This window comes from Phodopus roborovskii, unplaced genomic scaffold (genome assembly GCF_943737965.1).
Source record: "Phodopus roborovskii unplaced genomic scaffold, PHOROB, whole genome shotgun sequence".
Lineage (NCBI taxonomy): Eukaryota > Metazoa > Chordata > Mammalia > Rodentia > Cricetidae > Phodopus > Phodopus roborovskii.
In genome coordinates this window covers 10,677,924-10,700,335 of record NW_026126541.1, presented here as the reverse complement: position 1 = coordinate 10,700,335, position 22,412 = coordinate 10,677,924, and positions in this window count along the sequence as shown.

The window sequence follows — 22,412 nt, the reverse complement described above, 5'->3', positions numbered from 1 at the left end:
CCAAGTAGCTCTTATAGATTCTCCTTCATTTGACACTTCCTCTAAGGTTAGTGGATATATTAAAGTTGATTTTCTTAAGACCTTATAGTGTTAATATTTAACATTAAAATACATTAGAATTTGTTTTTCCATGTAATTCCTCAGTTTGGGTTTGAATATCTCTATGATCTGTACTAAGTTTTCCTAAAGCATGCATCTTAGCACTCATATCAACTAGAGATAAACCAAGAATTACCAAAATAACAGCAATGTTTATCAAAATGACAATTAACAGCATCCAATCCAAGTTAAATTCTCTATCCCTTCATTTACATATTCCATTTTTCATCACTAGGAGTCCAATGCACTATCCATTGAGCCACAGAGCTCATACTCCATTTTTAAACCATCCATTATGTAATCTTATGCAGACCTAATTTTGTCCATTTTAATATTGTTTTCTACTTTTTATTGTGAGGAAAATAAACTCTTTTTTAACTAATCTCTTCTTAAGAAATCTCGAGTAACTTAACCAAATCTGCCGGTAATGTCAGTGAACTATGAGACATAGCAGCACATCTGAATCAGAGAACTAGATTGTGGCCCTGAGTTGAGAGTGTTAGCCCAAGGATAGAGGGCCTCTAGGAAGAGCCCAAAAGCCTCGTGAGTTTGGGTGACAGCTGAAGACTATTTAGAAAGCTACAACCAAAAAATCCCACACTTGTTCAAAGATTTGAGCATAAAGCCTTTGCATTTATAGTGACTCTGAGGTGGCTGAATGAAGAACTTCCTGAGGTATCATATAACAGGATAAACTTGTGCCTTGGGGTCAAGTGTTGCGTCTATGTAATTAGAATCCCAATTGGTAGCTTCCCTTCTGATGGGAGATGTCATTCTGTAAATATGTTGGAGGAGTCAGCATGGAGAGAGTGGAGAGAGCAGAATGCTGGCCACACTCTCCAGAAAGATGAGACCATGTGGAAACACTTAGATTAATAGAAATGGGTTAATATTTTAGACAGAGATAGCTGATAAGAAACTAGTAACAGGCCAACAGAATTATATCTTATACAGAGTCTTTGTGTGTTAATTGGGGCTGGCGCCGTGGTGGGTCCAGGCCGGCAGGAAAAACCTTACTCCTAACACACTTCCAGCATGTTTCTATAAATACTGTGTCTTCTAGGATGCCTCTGTAGATTTGCTGGTATTTCTGTGAATGTTATCTTCTTGTACTTCTATAGTACAGTTAAGCCTTTGCGCAGAAACTAGTTCTAAAGCACAGATGGGAATGTATGTCTTTAAAATTCTTGAAGGTCCTCACTCTTTCAACACAATAAAAAATTAACTTAGTAGATTTTTCTAAGTGAATGCTGCAAATTGAGTTTTAAAGATCAAATGAGTATTCCTTCCAGCCTAATGTGGTTTGATCAAGCCAGACCGCCTGAAACAGAGTACCAGGTGGTCCTACATTCAAAACCGCTGGACAAAGCAGCCTTACATACTACAGCCAGGATTTCTGCATCTTCTTCAAATCCCCTTGAAAGCACCCCTTACCAGCAGGAAGTAGTTTGGAAAGAACAACGCCCAAATTCCCAAATATTGTCTATAAATGTTTGTTTTCATTTAAATGGACTTGGTTATATAAAATAAATAAAAAATAATTAACTACTTAAAAAATCAAATGACTACTTAAAGGGAAGTCACACACACATCAGCAACTTAAAAACTGATCTTAAGGAAGGAGGAATCTTGCAAGTTTTGTGAAATACAGAACTTATCTGATGGGTATGCTTTGTAACTCTCCATTTCTTCTGTGTTATAACTGTAATACCTGTCATATTTTATTGAATTATGCGACTAAAATTGCATATTATAAGAAAAATTTAATATACATGTTTAAAGGTTGATAAACTAACTTTACAAAATTAAAATACAGTAAAAGACAATAGATTACTTTTGTGTTAAGACTGAGCAAAGTTTAATTAATTAAGGGCAGTGAGTTTCCTTTCTGAACCATTTCCCACAGGGAAATGTTGGGTTTAAACAACATAAAAGTTAAACCACCTTTCCCCCCTAAAACTCCTGCATTTACATAAACTAAGCAATGAGGGTAAATAAGAAGTATATGGACTCTCATATTAAGTCTAAGACTGAAATATGTTTCCTAAGCTCTTCTACCTAAGAGCCTTGGTACACGTATAGCACATAAAACTGAACTTCAGTTTACAACAGCCCACTTGATAGGACTGAAAAGGCTTGGCTTATTGCTTGGTTGTTATCAACAAATGAGTCTCAAGGTGGGATTCTGCCAGGAAGAAATTCGAATTACATTTTAATTGGCCTGTCAACCATTTCAATTACATGTGTTTAAAGTCAATGGTTTTCAAGAGGCACAGAAGCAGAGATTTTAGCTTGTTCTCCATCTCCTGGGTATTCTTGTTGGAATTCATGATTTGAGCTTTGGCTTTTTCTAAGAAAAACTGAAGGAACGTTCTGAAGAAAAATAAGGTGACCACAAAAGCAAGATGGGCCTGTGAAAGCACTCTGGTGTGTCAGGAGGCTGGACTTCTAGACAACTTTTCACTGTTGTGCAAGTAAAGGGGTAAATTTGCTTCATCCATGCTTTGGGGTTCCTTCCTCTTCTGTCAAAACAGTTAATGTTATTATATTTGCTATTCAGAAAGACATTCTCAAGGAAGATGTACTGATAAATAAGTATAAGGCTATTCTAGTGTTTTAAAAGAACTCTTGATACCTCTGCATGAAAAATGGAGTGTGTTGCCATAGAAGTATTCTATTAAGTGAATTTGAGTAAGATGTGGGCTTAGTTCTTGCAGGTTGAAAGCCAGACTTTTGTGCCTTGTTGTGGTTCCCTGATGAAATCATGGGGGTTATCCTCAGCAGCTAGCTTCCATTCAGTCACCCTGTCACGTTTCCTAAACCACCTCTATAAAGATGGAGAAGATATCAAGGGGAGGCACTGTCTATTCCAGTTAACTTCTCTTACATGGATTTTGCTCTTTGCCCTTTAATTCACTGTGACGTTCATCACTGCAGACAAGTGATTTGCGGGCACTTCTGCTTCTTGTCATACCAAGCAAAAAACTTTTGTGACAACTAGGACATTTAGCCACTGAACTCTTCTCTCCTGTGAATCATACATTAATTAGTGCCAGACTGGATACAGATTGTCAAAATACCCACATGAATTGCATAGATACTAAGGCCAATCAACACCTTATTTTACTTGCAGTCTATTCAACAATGAGGTTAACCACATTCTATTAAAATTTATTAGAATGAGAAATGTACTAATTTAATGCAGATATTGAAACTGTCATCTTAGGCTCTGAATAAAGACATTTTAGTCTCTTCATCATTTACAGAACCATTTATGCTGTAATGAAACTATTGACAGGAATCCACCCTCTGTGCCCTCCCATATGGGACATAATTCATGTTGTTGATTGTCATTGTTCTGGGCACTTGGCTGGAAGGATTATTTGCTCTTGTGATCATGACCATATAGATGGATTGATCTAGCTATATTATACATTGGATAATTAGGTGGATGCACCATTCCTGAAATTATGGACACAATGAAATATATATTTGCTAATAACAATTGAACAGTTTTAGAAAATGAACATAACCCTTAAAACATATTATTTCTTCTGTTTCTTTTAATAGCCAATGCAGCTAAAACAATTGCTTTTTGTCTGCATGTATATTTTGTATCCTACATATCAAGTTCTTGTAACATAAGCAGCAATTCAGATACATCTGAACAATGAGCCACTTCTGTGAGGTGAAAGCTTTATGTAGAGAATGCTTATCAGAAACAGACAGGAGGAATTTTATTTGGCACCAAAGATATGGGATTAATTCAATATGTATGCACTATATTAGAGAGACATATAACCATAAAGCAGTTTAGACAAAAACCTCCCAATTTTCCCCCTGTCAGAATGGCAGTTTGGGGCACCCCAAACATTTTCACATTTGGGATGGCAGTGGATTTTAACCACTGTGTGTCCATGAACAAAGTCAGCAGCCGTTCCAAAGTTAGCAGCTCAAAGGAAGGTGCCTGCCATGCATCTTTCCTGCTAGCAACTGATGCTGACTTCTCCATATGCTTCAGAAAAAATCCACAAACTTTTGTCAGTTGGCCTGGTGGTTTTCATGGCAGAAGAAAGAGGGAAATTAAGTATCTGAAGTATTCTCCTACAAAGTGGAATATTTTACATTGAGAAACATTCAAAACGTCTAACTTCTGAGGCTGTGATAAAGTTCTTCCTGTCCAAGCTTGAATACCAGGATTTGAATCCCCAGGATAAATGGGAATGATTGCTTGTCTGGAGTCTCGGTGCTCAGAAGTTAGACACCGAGAGTTACCTAGGCATGCCTGCTAGTTGAACCAGATAAATAAGCACGCTGGGTTCAGTGAGAGATCCTGACTTAGAAAACAAAGTGGAACACGAACAAGGAAGACACCTGACCATAACTTCTGGCCTGAACATTCATATGTGCCTATCTCCATGTCTACCTCCCACCTCCAGTGGTACACAAACACCACATACATATGCACATGCCACTTTAATTACTTTTTAAATGTCTGTCTCCTTTTAAACTATCAAGGCAAAGTAGGCTGTTAAATGTACAAAGAACTCATTAATTTCAAAAATCTTCCTTCTTAAATACCTGCATAATTATTTTCCATGAAAGGTGATTTAAGGCATCTATAGTTTTATATAATGTTTCATATAGTATTACAAATAACTTATGTTTATTAGCCTCACGTTATTCATCCAAGGGAATTCAATCACATCTTTAAGTCCTCAAAAGAAACTACCTTTAGATAAACTCCATGACAATAAGGTTATTAATATTTCATATTTTTTTCTGAATTTACTACTTTCCCAGTGCCCCCAACACATAGTAGGTCCATGATGAGCATTTATTGCATGGGTAATAAACTTCTGCCTGTCACTGGAGCTAAGTCTATTCTCGTTCTCAATCCTTCTTCCATAAACATCTACAATCCTTGTCAGTTGCCTGTCTGCTAGCCAGTTATTGATTCTATGGTTTTGGCTTCCCCTGTGCACACAAGTATGTGGAGGTGCCAAATTGGATGCTTACCAAATGGTTTATGCCCTTGCCTGTCCTCCAACATGAGTGATATATGTATATTATCTCTAGTTTCTCAGTTCTCACTTCTGATCTGAAACTGATATGGAAATAACTTTTTATGCTCAAAGTATCTTTTGCTTCCTCCAGAGCATGGACCTCATCCTCATGTGATCCAGGCTGTTGTCACTGAGATTTAGATGTACCTCCTTCCTACAAGCAATTAGAGAAAAATGGCCATCTTCCCCTATATTCCTTTAATATGTCTCTTTTTTTCTATTAGAAAAACAAATCCATTTATCTGAAATCCAGCCCACAGAGATCCAGCCCACAGAGAAATATTGCCAAGTGCTAGGAAAGCCAATCGTGTACAAGAGAAGACTGCACAGCTGCTGCATGAGGGGCGAGCTGGCAACACCGACGAGAGGCTTAAAGCTTTTCTGTCCTATAATTCAGGCAAACTAGATGGTGGAACATAATTAAGGATCAGCCTCATTGCTGTTCCCTTACAGAACCAGGCTACATTGAGAGACACAGAAACAATAATGGAAAGGATGATTGCTACCCTGAGGTGGCATGAATATAATGTATTAATTTCCCCACAGCATTCCTATGGCTGAATGTGCTATTTTGAATGTAGAGAGTCTGAGATCAAGTGCCAATCATCCTGTGACTGCCACAGCACTTTCACTCTCTCTACGATAGTGACATCCTTATACACATAGCAACGAGTCCAGGTGTTCATAGCTTTCTTGTTTTGATAGCAACGAACCATAACCTAAATGTGTATTACTAGGTCATAGGGAATAAACAATGGTGTATGTAAATGTAATATTGTACAATAGTTGTGTGTGTATCAAAATGACAGGCTGTCATTGATGGAAAAAAGAAAAGTATAAAATATTCTTTAAAAGTTTCAAAAGCAATTTTACTTTTTTTTTAATTTGAGCATGTGTGTGAGAGACAGATACAGGATCCACACATTAAAAGAACATATATATATATATATATATGTATATATATGTATATATATATATGTATATATATGTATATATATAAAACATATGATATAACATGGCAGAAAGCTATTGAAATTTATAACTTCCAGGAGAGATAACATTTATATTGCATATGCTTTTGCATTACTGGCAAATATCTAACCATGTGCTTATGTTAAAAACAAGGATTCCCTTTTAGAGAAAAACTATAAATAAAGAAAAATAGGCAGAAGGAAGTATACTATACATCTCTCTTTTCTTCAAATGTATAATGCATGCTATGTTTACCATTGTGCTATTTTCTCTGCACAGGAGAAGGTCTCAGTCTGAGGTCAAAGTCTAAAGAGGATTCACAGAAACTGAATAAAATTTGTGAGCATATATGCTTATAAACATTTTTCTCAGCAGAGCACTTATAGTTCCCACACATTCGAAGCAATTTTTGAGAGCTAAAACATGTTGAAAAATTCTCTTTAGGCAGATTTTATGAAAAGCTTTTATAAAATTTTGTAAATTTCTTAGATTACATAGGATATCATTTGATAAAATATCCATGTGGCATGTTTTCTTGGCAGAGTGATAAATATTCATTCTTTTAGGTGAATGCTTTGGTCTGCAATCTGATCTCACAGTAGTGTGAAATGAATATAGAATGGTGAGAGCATTTGCTGCGACTCCTAATGAGAAAACTTAGACCTGATTTCCAGCTGGCTAACGAGTTCCTTAGGCACAAAAGAAATATACCGCACATTTTGGTAACACCTATTTATTGAAGAGTTATTGTTTTTATTTTTGTGGTAGAACAAACACTGGTTATACAACATTTATATTTATGTTCCATTTAAATAATTTTCTTTATTTTTTAAGACTTCTGTTATTTTTGATTATGTGTATGAGTGTGTGTCTCCATATGCACTTGAGTTGAAGTGTACCAGAGGACAAAGATGGTGTTAGAACTCCTGGAGCTTGAGTTATAGTCAGTGTTTAATTTTACAATGTATGTATTGGGGATTGAAATTAGGTCCTCTATAATGTAGTTAATTGATGGACCGTTACCTTACCTTATTGGCAATTTTTTCAGATAAAATGTTTTATGCTATGGTAAAGGGTCTGATTATTGGTTTTAAAAAATCACTTTCTTCTTGTAGCTTTTATAACCAAATGATGATATCTGAAAATACTGAGACTTAAAATTGTTATCCCAGAATGAACAACATGGCCACTCAATTGTGGGAGACAACCTTCAGGAGCAAAACCACATATTCTTAGAGAGAAAAGTTCATGCGTTCTGATAGAAAAATGGAAAAGCAACCATGTTGAAATATTTGACAGAGGTCTGTTCTTGCCAAAGCTATCATCTCCCAGGAGAAACTACTTTACCAATGTCCAAAGGAAGACAGAAAGAGCATGAAGGAATGAGGGAGTAAAATAAAACATTTCATTCTTTGTTGATTTGATAGATAACAATTTATCAAACTAGAAGCAGTAACAATATGTTTTATAGTTATTAAAAACGTTAAAATAAAATGAATAATGGCCATATAATAAGGAATAGAAGAGAATTTTTCTAAGAGAACTTGTTATTTTAAATTGTATGAACTACTGGTGAAATGAAAAATTGACTTGTGTTAATTATAAATATATATTTAAAATTCAAAACACCTGTCAGTGAAGTTAAATATAATATGTACGAATGATATTTTGATGGCATATACGGTAGTCAATGGCATAGGTAGTTGGTAGAGGGCAGGGCAGGAGGGGAGGGAGAAGGAACTAGGATTGACATGTTTAAAAAAAACTTTTTTTTTCTAATTTAAATTAAACTAAAATAAAAAGGAAATGATATTTTGAGAAAAATACATTTATGAAAATTCTCAGTTAAAATTACAAAGAGCAAATTAAATGTGAAGTGAAGAACAAGAGAACAAATAAGATCAACAAACAAAAGGAATATAACTAAAAATCTGCTGTCAATAAACACTTTACATGAAAATATCTAAACATACAATTTAAAAGACAAAATGTGTCTTTTAATTTGAAAATTATTAAGCTTATGGATAAAATTAATATATTAAGGAAAAGTTAAAAAAAAAACTCATTCTACCTTGAATCAAAAGAATAAGGGGCAGCTATATTAATTTCAGATAAAAAGACTATTTCATAGCAACAAATGGTACCAGAAATGAAGTAAAGCATCACAACATGATAAAGGGGCCAATTATTCAAGAAAATATCAATCTTGTTGAGAATCCTACAGTAGAACAACAGAAAGCATGGCACATAATCAGAATTATGAAAAGATGTCAGTTAATTATTATACTTTCAGAATACAAATTTTTAACAGCAATGAATAAATTCAGAAGAAAAATTGGTTAAAAAAAATCACAGGGAGAACATCACATCAAAGTAAAATCAATCAACTGATTATTCCCAACACCTACAAATCACATCTAGCCAAAGAAAATTACTCAAGTTCATGGTAAACATTCAGCAAGTCAGACCAGATTCTGTGATATAAAATTTCACTATACCACATTAAAATATAAGGAAAATAATATACCATGTTCTATTAAGCCATAGTAAAAACAAACAAAATTCTAATAATATAAATAGAACATCCTCCAAACACTTGAAATTTTAAAATAATCTGTTAAATAGAACAAAGAGTAGTAGAGAAATCTCAACAGACATGCAAAACTATATTTTCAGCCACATAAAAATAAAAAACACAAAACAACAAAATCTGTAGAAGTAAATGGAAATATTGCTAAGGTTTAGGAATTTACATCACAAAATGTGTTGGGAAAGAAGAGCTTATGCTTATTCTAAGTTATATCCTCAAGAAAACAGAAAAACAATAATACCTTAAACTAAAGTGCTTTAATTTCAAGTTTACGTATATTCAAAACAATAAAAAAAAATTCAGTTGTACACACGTATCACCAATGAACAAGTCAAATTTGAAGTGAAAAGCTCATGATTGTCATTGTTAATTACATTAGCACTCCAAATTAAATTATAAATATGTATGTTTCAAGCTAAGACAAAAAAGCACATGGTGTACATGAAGAAATTTATGAAACTCTAAGGAAAGATGTGAAGGAGCAAGATAAACTGAGATTTTCATTCATTAATAGAATGGTTTAATATTATAATGATGTTCATTCTTTGTAGGTTTATCTATATGTTGAACACAGTCTCAACCAAATTCTCAACAAGTTATTTCATAGTTGGACAATAGCCATATAGTAGCCAAATAAAAATATTTAAAGGAAATAACAAGCACAGAGAGCTGATACAACTTCACTCCGAGGCCTACCACAGAGGTACAATAATCATGAGAATTAGCAAAAGTCCTGCCTAGTAAGTCAATGGAAGAACATTGAATCCATACTTTATGAACTATTCTCAAAATGACAAAAATAATGTGTAGCAAAACAATATGTTCAACAAATGATGCTGGACCAAATGCATGCATATAAAGAAAAATGATTGACACACATACCTTTCACTTTTCAAAGACTTAATTCAAGCTGAATATGTATGTCAGTTGACAGAGTACTTCTATACCTTCTATAAAACCATGGTTTGGTCCCAGCACACAGAAACTGGACATAGAGGTACATAGGTGTATTTTTAGAGCTCGTGATGTAAGATAGTCAGAAGTTCAATATCATCCTCTGCGAAACAGCAAGTGCATGGCATATTGTCTCAAAACACACAGACCAGGAAAAGTATAACTCAAAATTGGATCAGGAACATAAACGTGACATTACAAAATTAACAACTTCAATAACACATGAGGAAAAAACTAAGATAGTTTTGGGTATGGTAAAGACTTAAAAACACATGTCAAATACAGGATCTATGGAAGACCTAAGTGAAAGCTGAAACTTAACAAATTGGAAAGGAAGAAGTCAAACAATCACTATTTGCAGATGATTTGATAGTTTACAAAAGTGACCAGAAAAAAAAAAAAAAAAACTCTACCAGAGAACTCCTACAGCTGATAAACACCTTCAGCAAAGTGGCAGCAAGGATTAACTCAAAAAAAAAAAATCAGTAACCGTACTATATACACATGATAAAGGGGCTGAGAAAGAAATCAGGGAACATCACACTTTGCAATAGCCACAAACAACCAAACAACATAAAATATTTTGGGGTAACATTAACAAACACGTGAAAGACATATATAATAAGAACATGGAGTCTTTCAAGAAAGAAATTAAAGAAGATACCAGAAAATGGAAAGATCTCCAATGCTCTTGGATAGGTAGGATCAACATAGTAAAAAGGGCAATCTTGCCAAAAGCAATCTACAGATTCAATGCAATCCCCACCAAACTTCCAGCACAATTCTTCACAGACCTTGAAAGTATAATCCTCAACTTTATATGGAAAAGCAAATGACCCAGGACAGCTTAAAAACGAACAAACAAACAAATAAAAAACAACCCTGTACAATAAAGAAACTTCAGGAGGCATCACAATCCCTGACTTCAAGCTCTATTTGAGAATTATAGTCCTGAAAACAGCTTGGCATTGGCACAAAAATAGACAGGTAGACCAATGGAATCAAATTGAAATTCCTGATATTAACCCACACACCTACGAGGAACAAATCTTTGACAAAGGAGCTAAAATTGTACAATGAAAAAAATAAAGCATCTACAACAAATGGTGCTGACATAACAGGATGCTGGGAAAACATACATGAAAAACCAGCCTGGTCACTACGCTGATACATGTTTATCTTTTTTGAGCGGTAAATGAGGATAAGAAATGATATTAACCACATCATTAACATTTTGTGAAGAAAATAATGAGTTATCCTACAAAGTTATTATATTGACTACTGTTCAATACAGTAACACCACCAAATGCTCACACAACAGGGAAACACCTAGAAATGTCATTTACTGCTGGTGGGTATGCAAAATGCCGCAGTCATTTTGGCAGGTGCTTTGACAGTTCCTCAATAACTAAGCATGCTCTTATTATGTAATGTAGGAACTGTTCATTTATATTTACACAATGAATTGAAAACTTTGGTCCACAAAATGCTTTTGCACATGGCTAATCACAACAGTTTAAGTTATTTCTTGGATTTGGAAATAACTTAGTGTCCCTTCAGTAAGTTCTCAGGCATATAACAAACTTAGTCCTTTCCAACAATGCAAAAAAAGAAATTTTCAAAGCATAAAGGATCATTCCTGAAGTTCCAATTTGTTTTCCTCAGTGAAAAAGTCTGTCTTCAGTCTTCTGTTGCTACTCACTGTGTAAACCCAAGTAAAAGAATCCTGAAATAGAGAGATGTCCCTTAATGTCCTCAAAAGCCAGTGAAGAAAGAGGAGAAGTAAAGATTCTAAGAGAGTGAAATTATGTTGTAGGGTATTACAGATGAACACAGTTATCATTCTACTTTTGTCAAATTCTATTAGGTATATGGTATCAACTATGAGTCCTGCAGTGAACTACAAACTGGGTAATAAGTTTGTGTGTTATAGCAAATACACACTAATGTAGGATGCTGATGGGGGCAGAAGTTGTGCTTTTGGAGAAGAGAAGATCCATTATTTTCATTGGAACTTCGCTGAAAGTTCTCCAGAAATAAAGTTTTTTTTAGTTGGGAAGAGTAGTGCAGTATGAAACATTCTTTCCCTCAATAAACCTTTCAATTAGCTTTGTATGCAAGTATCTGTTTTGTAATCGACAGGCAGAAACATGAATCCTTCCCTTCAAGGGGTTGGGAGAGGAACAAGAACATTTGTTAATAGGTGAAGGCATACCTTCAGCACCAAGTTTTTACTGCTCACTATAAACAGAGAATCTTGTTAATTATATGCAAATAAGCCCCACTAACAAACACCTAAATAACTCAGGCTTGTCTTCATTAAGTTCCAAGATATAGCACATTTCTCAGGGAATTAGACAAGGAGTATTAATCACAGATGCTTGTAACTCCTAATGAATTTATTGACTGCTGATGTCAGTGCCATTACCTTCTCAAAAACCGGAATGACAAGGGATAGAAAGCTGAACCAGCAAGTGCTGGTATTGGAAACTTTAAATGAATTTGATCATTCCTTTTCGCAACATCCTCGCCAAGGCTTTTCTTTATTGAAACTTTCTTTGCGGTATACAAACCCATAAGCATTGTTATCTTTCATTTTCAGCTCTGCTCTCAGAATCATGAGCAATTTCTATTTTGCTGCAATCTGTAGAGCATTTGGGGCTGGGAGAGCTCCAAGTTACTCTGTGAACTGAGGGCACAGTGAAAGGCCAGACAATCAATACAAAAGTGAAGGATTGAAAAGCAAAACTGATTTTTTTCATTACCAGTGGTTAGCCTGAAAGCTGGTTTTCTGTCTTTACTCCCCCACCCCCCAACCCCTGCCCCCAGACTTCAATGGCTTCTTTTTAGTTCCTTTTGGCTAAAGTGGCCACAGAGTTGCTAATTAGGCTTAATGTCAGCTAATTGCTTTTGACAAGTCAGTGACTCCTGAAACATAGTTGCCTTTCTGTTTAGAAACTGCTTGGCTATTTTTCTGTAATAAAACACCCTGTTCTCTGTTGCCCTATGACTGAACTGAAAGTTTTTAAGTGCAGTTTTTCCCTTGTTATTTTCTTTTTTAAGACTTTTTGGTTGGGCATATACCTCATTCCTGCACTCAATCGATTCATTTCAATTAAGATTCCCCATGCCCAGGCATCACAATTAGCTGTTGTCACCATCGATTCCCATCCCCAGGGACTTGTACCTGGCTTCAAAGCTGCTCACTGACAGTTTAGCACTGAGGGCAGCTAGACTCTTCCAGTACCGAACTTACCCATAGTAGTCATTCCAGCAACTATATGTATAGCATATTTATATATCAGTTGTTATTCTGTGAACTTTAAAATCATTTACATTTTTCTGGTAGCTCTTCCCACCATAAAATATTAAAATTTGCTATCACTCTTGCACCTCCATTTTGTAGTTACAAAACCTAAAGGACAATTCTCATTCCCAATTCTTTCAGGCAGTGACAGAGCCAAGATTCAAACCAGTGAAACAGGGTTTGTTATTTGTAGTATCTTCCCCAGGAAAATATAGAGTCCCAGCAGCTGATGTTCTGTGGTGACAACATTCCTCTAAACGTGGCTCCCTGTTCTGATGAACCAAACTGTGCTCAGGGGTTGTTTTTTGATCCTGTTTCTATGTTTCTGTACTAATTCTGAGCTTTGAAATCAGACTGGCTGATTACTGCCATTCATCTGGGAGTGGGACAATCAAACCAGGACCCCAGGCTGCTTAGATAGTCACTTGGCTTTCTTACCACAATGGTACTCTCACCCAGGAATGTAACAGTTCCACTGACATAAAATTTAACTATTCGTTTGCTTTCCCCCTACTATTTTAAAGTGACAATCATGCCTTTGTACTAACAGGACTCCTAAGAGGCTTAGAGGCTCTCAGACTGTAACCTCTCCAGAAGAAACCTCCTCATGAGCTTTCTGTTGTGTCTACAGGTTGACTGACTGCCCAGTGCATTTGAGTGTCCAAGTCACTTCCAGCCCATGTGCCTTGATGCTGACCCAGAGGTGGGGGGGTTCTCAGGATTTAAAACTCCCAGGTAGATTTCTAGAAGGCAGCATTTCAGTAGAGGCATCATCCTACAGAGCCTTGGGGGTCTCCTGGCCCGCTCTGGCTGTGTTCCTGCAGCACTGGTCCTGAGGAAAACAGACTTTTCCAGTTCCCTTCACATCCACAAATATTTATAGGCATGCTACCCTCCTCCAGGAGACATCAAAGCCCTGGTGTGCTAACATAACCTACTTGAGAATCAGTGCTCTAAAGGAAAAAGAAACTATGGAACCAGCTCTAGGGCAGGAGGGAGATGGCTCAGTGAGTGCTACATTGCTTGCCCACATTACAATGTGTGTCTGACAAGGCCATGCATGAGTTCAGTCCCCAACAGTGCCAAGAAATGAAGAGAGACAGAGAGAGAAACAGAGACAGAGACAGACAGACAAAGAGAGAGAGAGAGAGGAAAGAAGGAAGGAAGAAAGGAAGAGAGGGAGGAAGGAAGAAAGGAGAGAAGGAAAGACAGAAGGAAGAAAGAAAAAAGAAAAGAAAGAAAGATTTCCAAGCCTTCTGAGTGCTTTCTGAGACATGTTTCAATCTGTGTTGAGTTGTTCATGCCTTACACTTTTTTGAACCCTGAAGAATGCACACTAGGGGGTGATATGCTCCTGACAGGGGAAGCTCTGGGCTGGGTGTACATATGTCTACCTAACCTAGGAATGTGCACATAGTGGGCATTCATTTTTGTCTTGAGAAGAGTTATCTAAAGCCATCAGTTGCTTCCAAGTTACTGCAGTGTTTTAGAAGATGCCTTTGGCACACAAAGACCTGGTTGCCTCAGCCAACCAGAAGCATCAGGACATTGAGACAGCTGAGGAGTGAGAGCCTAGTTTTCCTAAGGTAGCAGTTCTCAATCTATGGGCTGCGATCCCTTGTGGAGGTCAAACTAACTTTTCACAGGATTTACATATAAAATACTCTACATAGCAGGCATTTACATTATAATTCACAACACCAGCAAAATTACAGTTACGAAGTAACAAAAGAACTAATTTTATGGTTGGGGTTCACCATAGCATGAGGAACCATATTAAAGGCCTCACAGCTTTAGGAAGGTTTAGAACCACTGCTCTAAGGAAGTCAACTATACTTTCCTTCAAGAAGATGAGGGATACAGAGGTCAGTGTACACTTTCCATTGCAGAGTTTACAGCATTGTGAGGCAATAGTCCTCACTGTCCCGTCTTCTTACAAAACATAATGCATATGTTTGTACAAATGCTAGAACCCTTATCTCTCAGTCTGTTCACAAAGTTAACACCTTTAGCACATCTGTCTAGAAGTACAGATTTTCTTTGTGATGCCCTATAGTATTTTTATAGTTTTCAGTTTGCACACACACTGGTTGACCAGTCAATCACCAGTTTGTTGCATGGAGTTCCCTATAATTACCAGCACATGTGCCAAATTTGTAGATGTGTCTGCACCAAAGTACGGCCCATTTCTTTTCATGGCTAGAAGGCACAGGTCAACGTAGACATCTGTTATAATGTTTATCCTCTTTACATATGAGTCCTTACTCTAATTTATCTGTATTTTATCCTTTAAAGCTATCTACCCACATAGTTTCCAAAACCTGCTCGCTCTACCTACACAGTTTGCTGTGACTTCTCTCCTGAGCTCTCACAATAGCACTCTAAACTGCTTTCTGAATGCACCATCTCTTCTATGCACCTATCATATTGTTGCCATGGTGAGCTTCATGATACATGCTCTGCCCCTGTTATTTTTCTATTCAAAACACTAGCAGTGATTCTCCATTGCTTAGTAATGAAACTGTTCTGCCTGTCATCCAAGGCTGTCTGTAACCAAAGACACTTCCCTTTGTTCTGTCTGCTAATCCCTGTACCAGGCACAAGTCTTTTGGATATCCAGGGCTCTTTCTCATCTCCATGCTTTGCTTTCACTTCTGCCCTTCTAACGTTATGCTTACTCTTTTGAATTTTTTGTTTTGTTTTGTTTTTTGAGACAGGTTTTCTCTATATTGTCTTGGAGCCTGTCTTGGAACTCGTCTGTAGACCAGGCTGACCTTGAACTCACAGAGATAAGCCTGCCTCTGCCTCCTGAATGCTGGGTTTATAGTCATGGGTCACCAACACCCTGGTTACTCGTTTGAACTTTTTCAACTGCCATTTCTCAGATTAATTTATTTTCATTTTACATGTATGGGTCTTTTGCTGGCTTAGATATCCGTGGACCATGACTGTGCATGTTCATGATGGCTAGATGAGGGCTTCAGATTCCTTAGAGATGTAATGTAGATGGTTGATAGCTGTTCTGTGGCTGCTGGGAATCAAAGCCAAGTGCAGCAATTGTTCTTAACAGCTCAACCATCTTTCCTAGTCATTCCTTTTATTAAATATAATATTTTTATTTACACTTTGAGAATTTCATAGTGCATGCATTAAAGTTTGATCATATTAGTGACCAACTTCCCTTTCCAAATCTTTCTACACAACCCCCAGGTTCCCATCCCAACTGCATGTCCTCTTGGAGGAGGGAAAAAAACCCGAGTTCAATTGTTGCTACCTCTATACACAGGAATATGGTACATGGTCAATCTACCAGGATTACATTCATAAAGGCAGCTGGCTCTCCCTTGTGTAGCAGCAACCAACTATCAGTGTGTGTGGTTGAGGCTAATGAACCACTTTCTGGTCCATGCTAAAATATTGACAAGCTTGATTTTATGTGGGTCTTATGCAGATAACCACAGCTACTCTGACTCTATGAGAGCAACAGTCATGTCGAGTCCAGAAGACAGCCATTACACGGTAGCAGGCCCTGGTATCTGCTCTTAAAGCCTTTCTGTCCCTTCCTTTACAATGATCCCCAAGTCTGTGGTGAAGAGAATGTGGTATAAATGTCTCATTTATACTTAAGCACTCGGCACAGACACTTGTTCTTTGTGTGTTGATAGTTGTGACTCTCTGGATTAACCACTGTCCACTGCACAAAGAAGCTTTGCCAAGAAGGAACGAAAAGTACAAGAATTGGTTAGTACAAATATTTGAAAGGCAGTTTGATAGTAAGGTAATTCAGTAAAATAGTAGTTTTTCCCCTAACAACTATGAGCTCCCAGCTATGTGGTTTTAGCCAGATCTACAGTACCAGCCATTAGTCCCCCGTTTAGCCTGAAATTTAACCATAGAACAGATGGATACCCCGGTAGCGATTATGGCACTACCTCATCTATAGACAAACCTTACCAGGTGAATCATTTTTGCAGCTCACAGCATTCCCAACTGAGAAATGTTGTGAAACCCTTTTCTCCAACATAAGTTGGTCCCTCTAGTACTACAAAAGCTAATTAGCAGGGAAGAAGCTTCCAAGACAGTGCCAGTTTGATTTCTTTAAGTCCTATGGCCAAACTGAGGGCTATCATCAGGAATAGGATCTTAATATCAATTTATTCTTGACAAAGACCAATGCCAGCCCTGAATTATTTTATGGATCTCTGGAATCTTCTCAACTGACAACTCACAGAAACATATTCTGTGCCTGAAACTGGGCTTGATGTTTGATAAACTATGGCCTCTGGGAAAAGAATTATTGCCCATATAGGATTAGTCCATTTTAAACTCTAATAAGTATATGTACATTAGATATATTATACATGTATAATATATCTAACATGTATAATATATCTAATATGTATGCCTGTGTGTATGTGTGAGTGTGTCAGTGTGTGTCTTAGTTATTCCTGCTCCTACTCCCTCTCCCCTTCCCTCCCAGTTCCTTTCTAACTTGTCTGTCTGTCCTCCATTATTCTTCTCTCTCATATCTCTACATTCTGCTATCTCCACCACTTAAAATCCATCATCATTGGCATCTTTCTAGTTTCCTGGCTTCAACAGGAATTCCAAGTGAACAGTCATGTTGTATAGTATAAGCAGTGCTATTTTTGTCCTTTTCATTATCTATTTCTAATACCTAGGGGGAATTTGACATAAATATAGGTAATGTAGAACCAAATGATAGCTAGCAAATGCTAAACCAAAGAGCCGCAAATTCAATTCAGATAATGAAAAGAAGCCAGGCAAGTTCTTATAACAACCCTTGAGACAAAAAGGAGGATGGACTTTCATTTGAATATAATATGCACTTTCAATTAAATACGGACTTGTTTGTAACCAATGTGTCAGAATATCAAAAGGAAGATTTCATAGAGAAATTCTAAGGAAAAATGTCATTAAATTTTATCCTGTTTGTAATTAAAGTAACAATTCACCCAAAATAAAAATATTGGTACTGCTACCATACTTATTCAAAATCCCACACAAAATTCTGAAAAATAGTCACTAAATGTCTTAATAATTTTCACAGCATGAATTGCTATCTTGACATATAAGAACAGTTTTGTTCTTCTTTATCACAAACAAACGTGGAAGGATTTTTGTCTTTCCTGATTAATGCTTATTTTTTAGGGAGTGCTAAAAATGCAACTGTTCATTGTTATATCTGTGTTATGAATAATGGCCTACAAATCACTGGAAAAGATATTACAATGTGGAATTTATAAAATGTAGTTTTAGAGGCTAGAGAGATGACTCAATGGTTAAGATCTCCTACTGCTCTTGCAGAGGACCTGTCAGCCACATGGCAGCTTATGGACATCTGTAACACTAGGTCCTTTCTTGCTTCTGAGGAAACAGTACGCATGTGGCAGACAAACTTACATGCAGACAAAACATACATTTGAAATAAAAATAAATATTTTTTAAAAACATGGTTTTAATGTATAATTTCATTGTTTTGTGTTCTTTCCAGTTGAACATAAAGTGTTCTCAACAGCTCTATGAATCCACTTTACTCTTGTCTTTACAGTATTTTCTGACAATTAAGACTTTAAAAAATGCGGAAATGTATCTGTCAGTGCAGGTTTGAGAGAATAAGGAGGCTGGTAAATATTGATTCTTCACAAGAGTGAATGACATAATTCCTTAGTATTCCCTTTGATAAATTATCAACCATCATACATGATATTAGTAGATACAAGGTTATAAGTTCAAAGTTGTAACTTTGTTTAATTCTAATAGTAAGTTAAGTTATATTTGCTATACTTCAAGTAAAGCTCAAATGATCAAAACATAATTCTGAGTATGACCCAGTGCTTAGTTGTGGGTGCCTGTTTTGCTTCCATCAGCCACTAGATGAAGGCTCTAGAATGGCAATTAAGGTAGTCATCAGTCTCATTATTGGGGAAGGACTTTTAAGGTAGCCTCTCCACTATTGCTTAGATTATTAGGTGAGGTCATACTTGTAGATCTCTGAACATTTCCCTAGTGCCAGATTTCTCTTTAAACCTATACTGTCTCCATCTATTAAGGTATTGCTTTTCTTGCTCTCCTCTACTCCTCCCATGACTCAGTCTTCCTGATCCCTGTTGTTCCCCTCCCCCTCCTTTTATCCCCTTCTCTTTTTCTTCTCTCCCTCCAATAAAACAAATTTCTTTTAAAGAAAGGGAAGCTATTCTATGAAGACATCCCTTTGTTTCCAATGATGCTTTCTGATCTTTTCCGATGAAGTATACAAAACATTGAAAAGAATTTCTTAACTGATGCTACAATACAGTGCTGCCTGTGTGGCTGTCAGTCCACCTATACTAAAGTAATGTGTGAACATTCTGCCTGCTATTAGAGACTGAGTAGTTATTCATGCATACGGAGAGATGTTCCTGGGAAGAGAGACCTCTCCTGTATCACATGGACCTCATCTTAGGTGATGAGGTCTCAGGATCTGGATGACTTGACTCTTGTCTCTATTCTGCTTAAGAACATCACCTGGGTCCTAATGTTGGAAATTTTCTCCACTGTGTTATACAATACCATGTAGGTTTTCATAGACAGGACTGACAAGCTGATAGAAGTAGAGCCCAGGATGATGTCATTGACATTTGCAACTATTTAGGAGAAAAAACAAAACAAAACACTAAAAGGATTATTTTTAATTTATCTTTGAAATTTTCAAACATGGATACAGTGTATTTTTTATCACACATATACCTCTACCTCTCTGAAAGACCCCTGATTCTATCTCATGATCCCCAAATAGTGTTTGCTATATCCTGTGTGCTCTTTCAATGCCCTCAAATTTATGTCCTCCCTGTCTTTTCCCCCCTCCTCCTCATCCTCTTCTCTAATATCTGTTACATGGTATTTTAGTTGTTTCTGGTTTCTGTTCATGTTTTCCTGGAGACCAATAAAATTCTTTCAGAATGCTACTGGTTGTGTTTTTTAAGAGAACCATCCAGTACATTGCCACGTGGACATAAGTGAGCAAGGGAAATGCACTGCCAGTAAGAAGAGTTGAAGACCTGAGGGCAGACAACAGTTCCACAGTGCATGGTATATTAACCCTGGAGCCTAAAGATGAGCATATTCTTTAGCATGTTTCTACCTATTCAGACTCAGATGACTATGCATGTCCACCTCCATGAAGAAGGCTACTTTTTAGGCTTCATATGATGAGAACTATGATTGGACAAGGAATTTCCTAGTCATTTCTTCTGACAGAAATGACACTTATCTGAGCACCCTGTGGCTCCAAGATGACCAGAAGGTGCTCACACCAATGCTACTTACTGCTCTGTCTTCTCCTGCTGCCTTGCAGTTAATGAGCACATGGATTTCCAACGTCTTGATATCAAAGACACTTAAAAGAAACAGCTACTTTCTTTTTGCCCACAGAGGAATCATGGTACTGGAAAAGTCAAAGTGTGCCTAAGGTTACATGTATAATTTTGTCTTTCTAAGAAAGTTTGGAACAAGAAACAATGTCCTTTTTAATTCTGTCAGAGCCAGCCTTTCTTTGGAGATCTGCTGAAAGGCACTTGCTAATTGAAATTTGGGGGACAGGGACCAGGAGTCAGTCAACGGGCTTTGGAGAGGCATTTACCACAGAGAGCACCCCCGGAAATAAAGCTTATACACTGATCCTAGGACAAACTGAGCAAGGAGAAGCTCTTATCTCCATGTGTACAAGAAGAACTACCTCCCTGTTGTGAAACTCTGGGGCTGCTGCAACTACAGGATAAGCAGAGCAGATGCTAATGCTTCTCTTCTGTTCACTGCAACCCTGAGCTCCTTTCCATATAAGGGTGATGGGTTTCAGCTCAGAGAAATCCAGCTTTATCTTCTCAGCTACACAGCTTCTTTAAATAAGCATACTTGTTGAAAGAACAAAGGAGAGAGGATAAGGACAGGGGTAGAAGGAAGCAAACTCATACATAAAGCAGCTTCCAGACTCAGGGCAAAACACCTGCCTTGGACACAATAAGATCTTGAAAATAGTGGATTGACAGCTATCTACTGAGATCAGGTTTCTTACATGGATACTTAAGGTACCTTATTTACTAACATGTCTGCAAACTGTGTAAGTAAACTCAAGATTAAAGGTTCTCAAGATATATTTTAAAATATATAAATTATATTATTTACTATTTGTTCACGGGTCATGTGTCTTTAAAGTGAATATGATTAAATATGTGTCTCTAGATGAAAATTTCCATTGGAAACAACAGATCTGAAATCAGCCCCTTTAATGGTTATCTCTGGATGGAGTCCATAGGACCCATTGCTTAACCCACCTGAAAGACCTAAAAAGTAATGTTAATGATGGACTAACCTAGAAACCAATATCTGTTCCTTGGAATTTGCTAGCTTCCTCTCACAAGGCCCTGAGATAAGAAGAATTCACACTGCCCCTCCTTTCCTGTGAGTCAACAGGTGGTAAATAGGGTCAAGAGAGAGCTGTAACTCTGGTTTGCCCAGACAAGATTAATTAGCACACCTGAGGCCCTAAGGTCTGCTGACCCTAATAGCAGACCATCCGGCCTCCAAGGGTCACTACTCAATGGACAGAGGGTCCCACCCCCTCCCTAAGCTTGTGGGTTTGCCTTTAAAAACACCTGGGCCCAGGGGAGGGGGCTTCTCCCTAGCTTGCTTGCTAGAGGAGCCTGTTTGCGCAAACATTTCCTGTTCATTAAAGCCTCTTGCGTTTTGCAGCAACTGGACTGGACATTGAGTTCTTGGGGTATCGACCGAACCTGGAAGACTCCTCATTCTGAGGGTCTTACACACCCAGCCTCAAAGAGACCCCCGAGACCCATGCAAATTCAAGGAAGGCTAGTGTTTGAGAGTATTAACTCACATCAAGGCTTGTTACTGAAAAATCAATTTGGAGTGAACCTTCTTAGTGGATCCTTTGATTTATTCAGTTCTTTATCTTGTAGTGTTTGTTTCTCTGTTCTGTCTGTATACACATCTCTGCTGATGAAGTTGCTGCTCTTTCTCTAGATTCAGTATTATCTCAGTGTCCATGTAGTGCCCAGGTATCAATGCTAGATAGCTTACCTCCATAATATCCTAAATTAATGAGTAATTCTATTTCTCTAAGAAGGACATCATAACTAGTTAGCAGCATATAAATATTAAACAAGGTTTTCAATTGTATTTACCCACTACATAAATAGTGATGTGTTCTAAGACAGAGAGATAAAATGATAGCTAGACACTCAGCCTGGAGCTATGTATAATGAAGTAGAAAGAATTTAAAACAAAGTAGATTTCTGTTAAATAAATATCATACTCTGCATAAATTAATATCAATAATAATCATTGGGTATATTTTTCTAAGATGTCTCTTATACATTGCCTACTCAAACTTTCACTCAACATT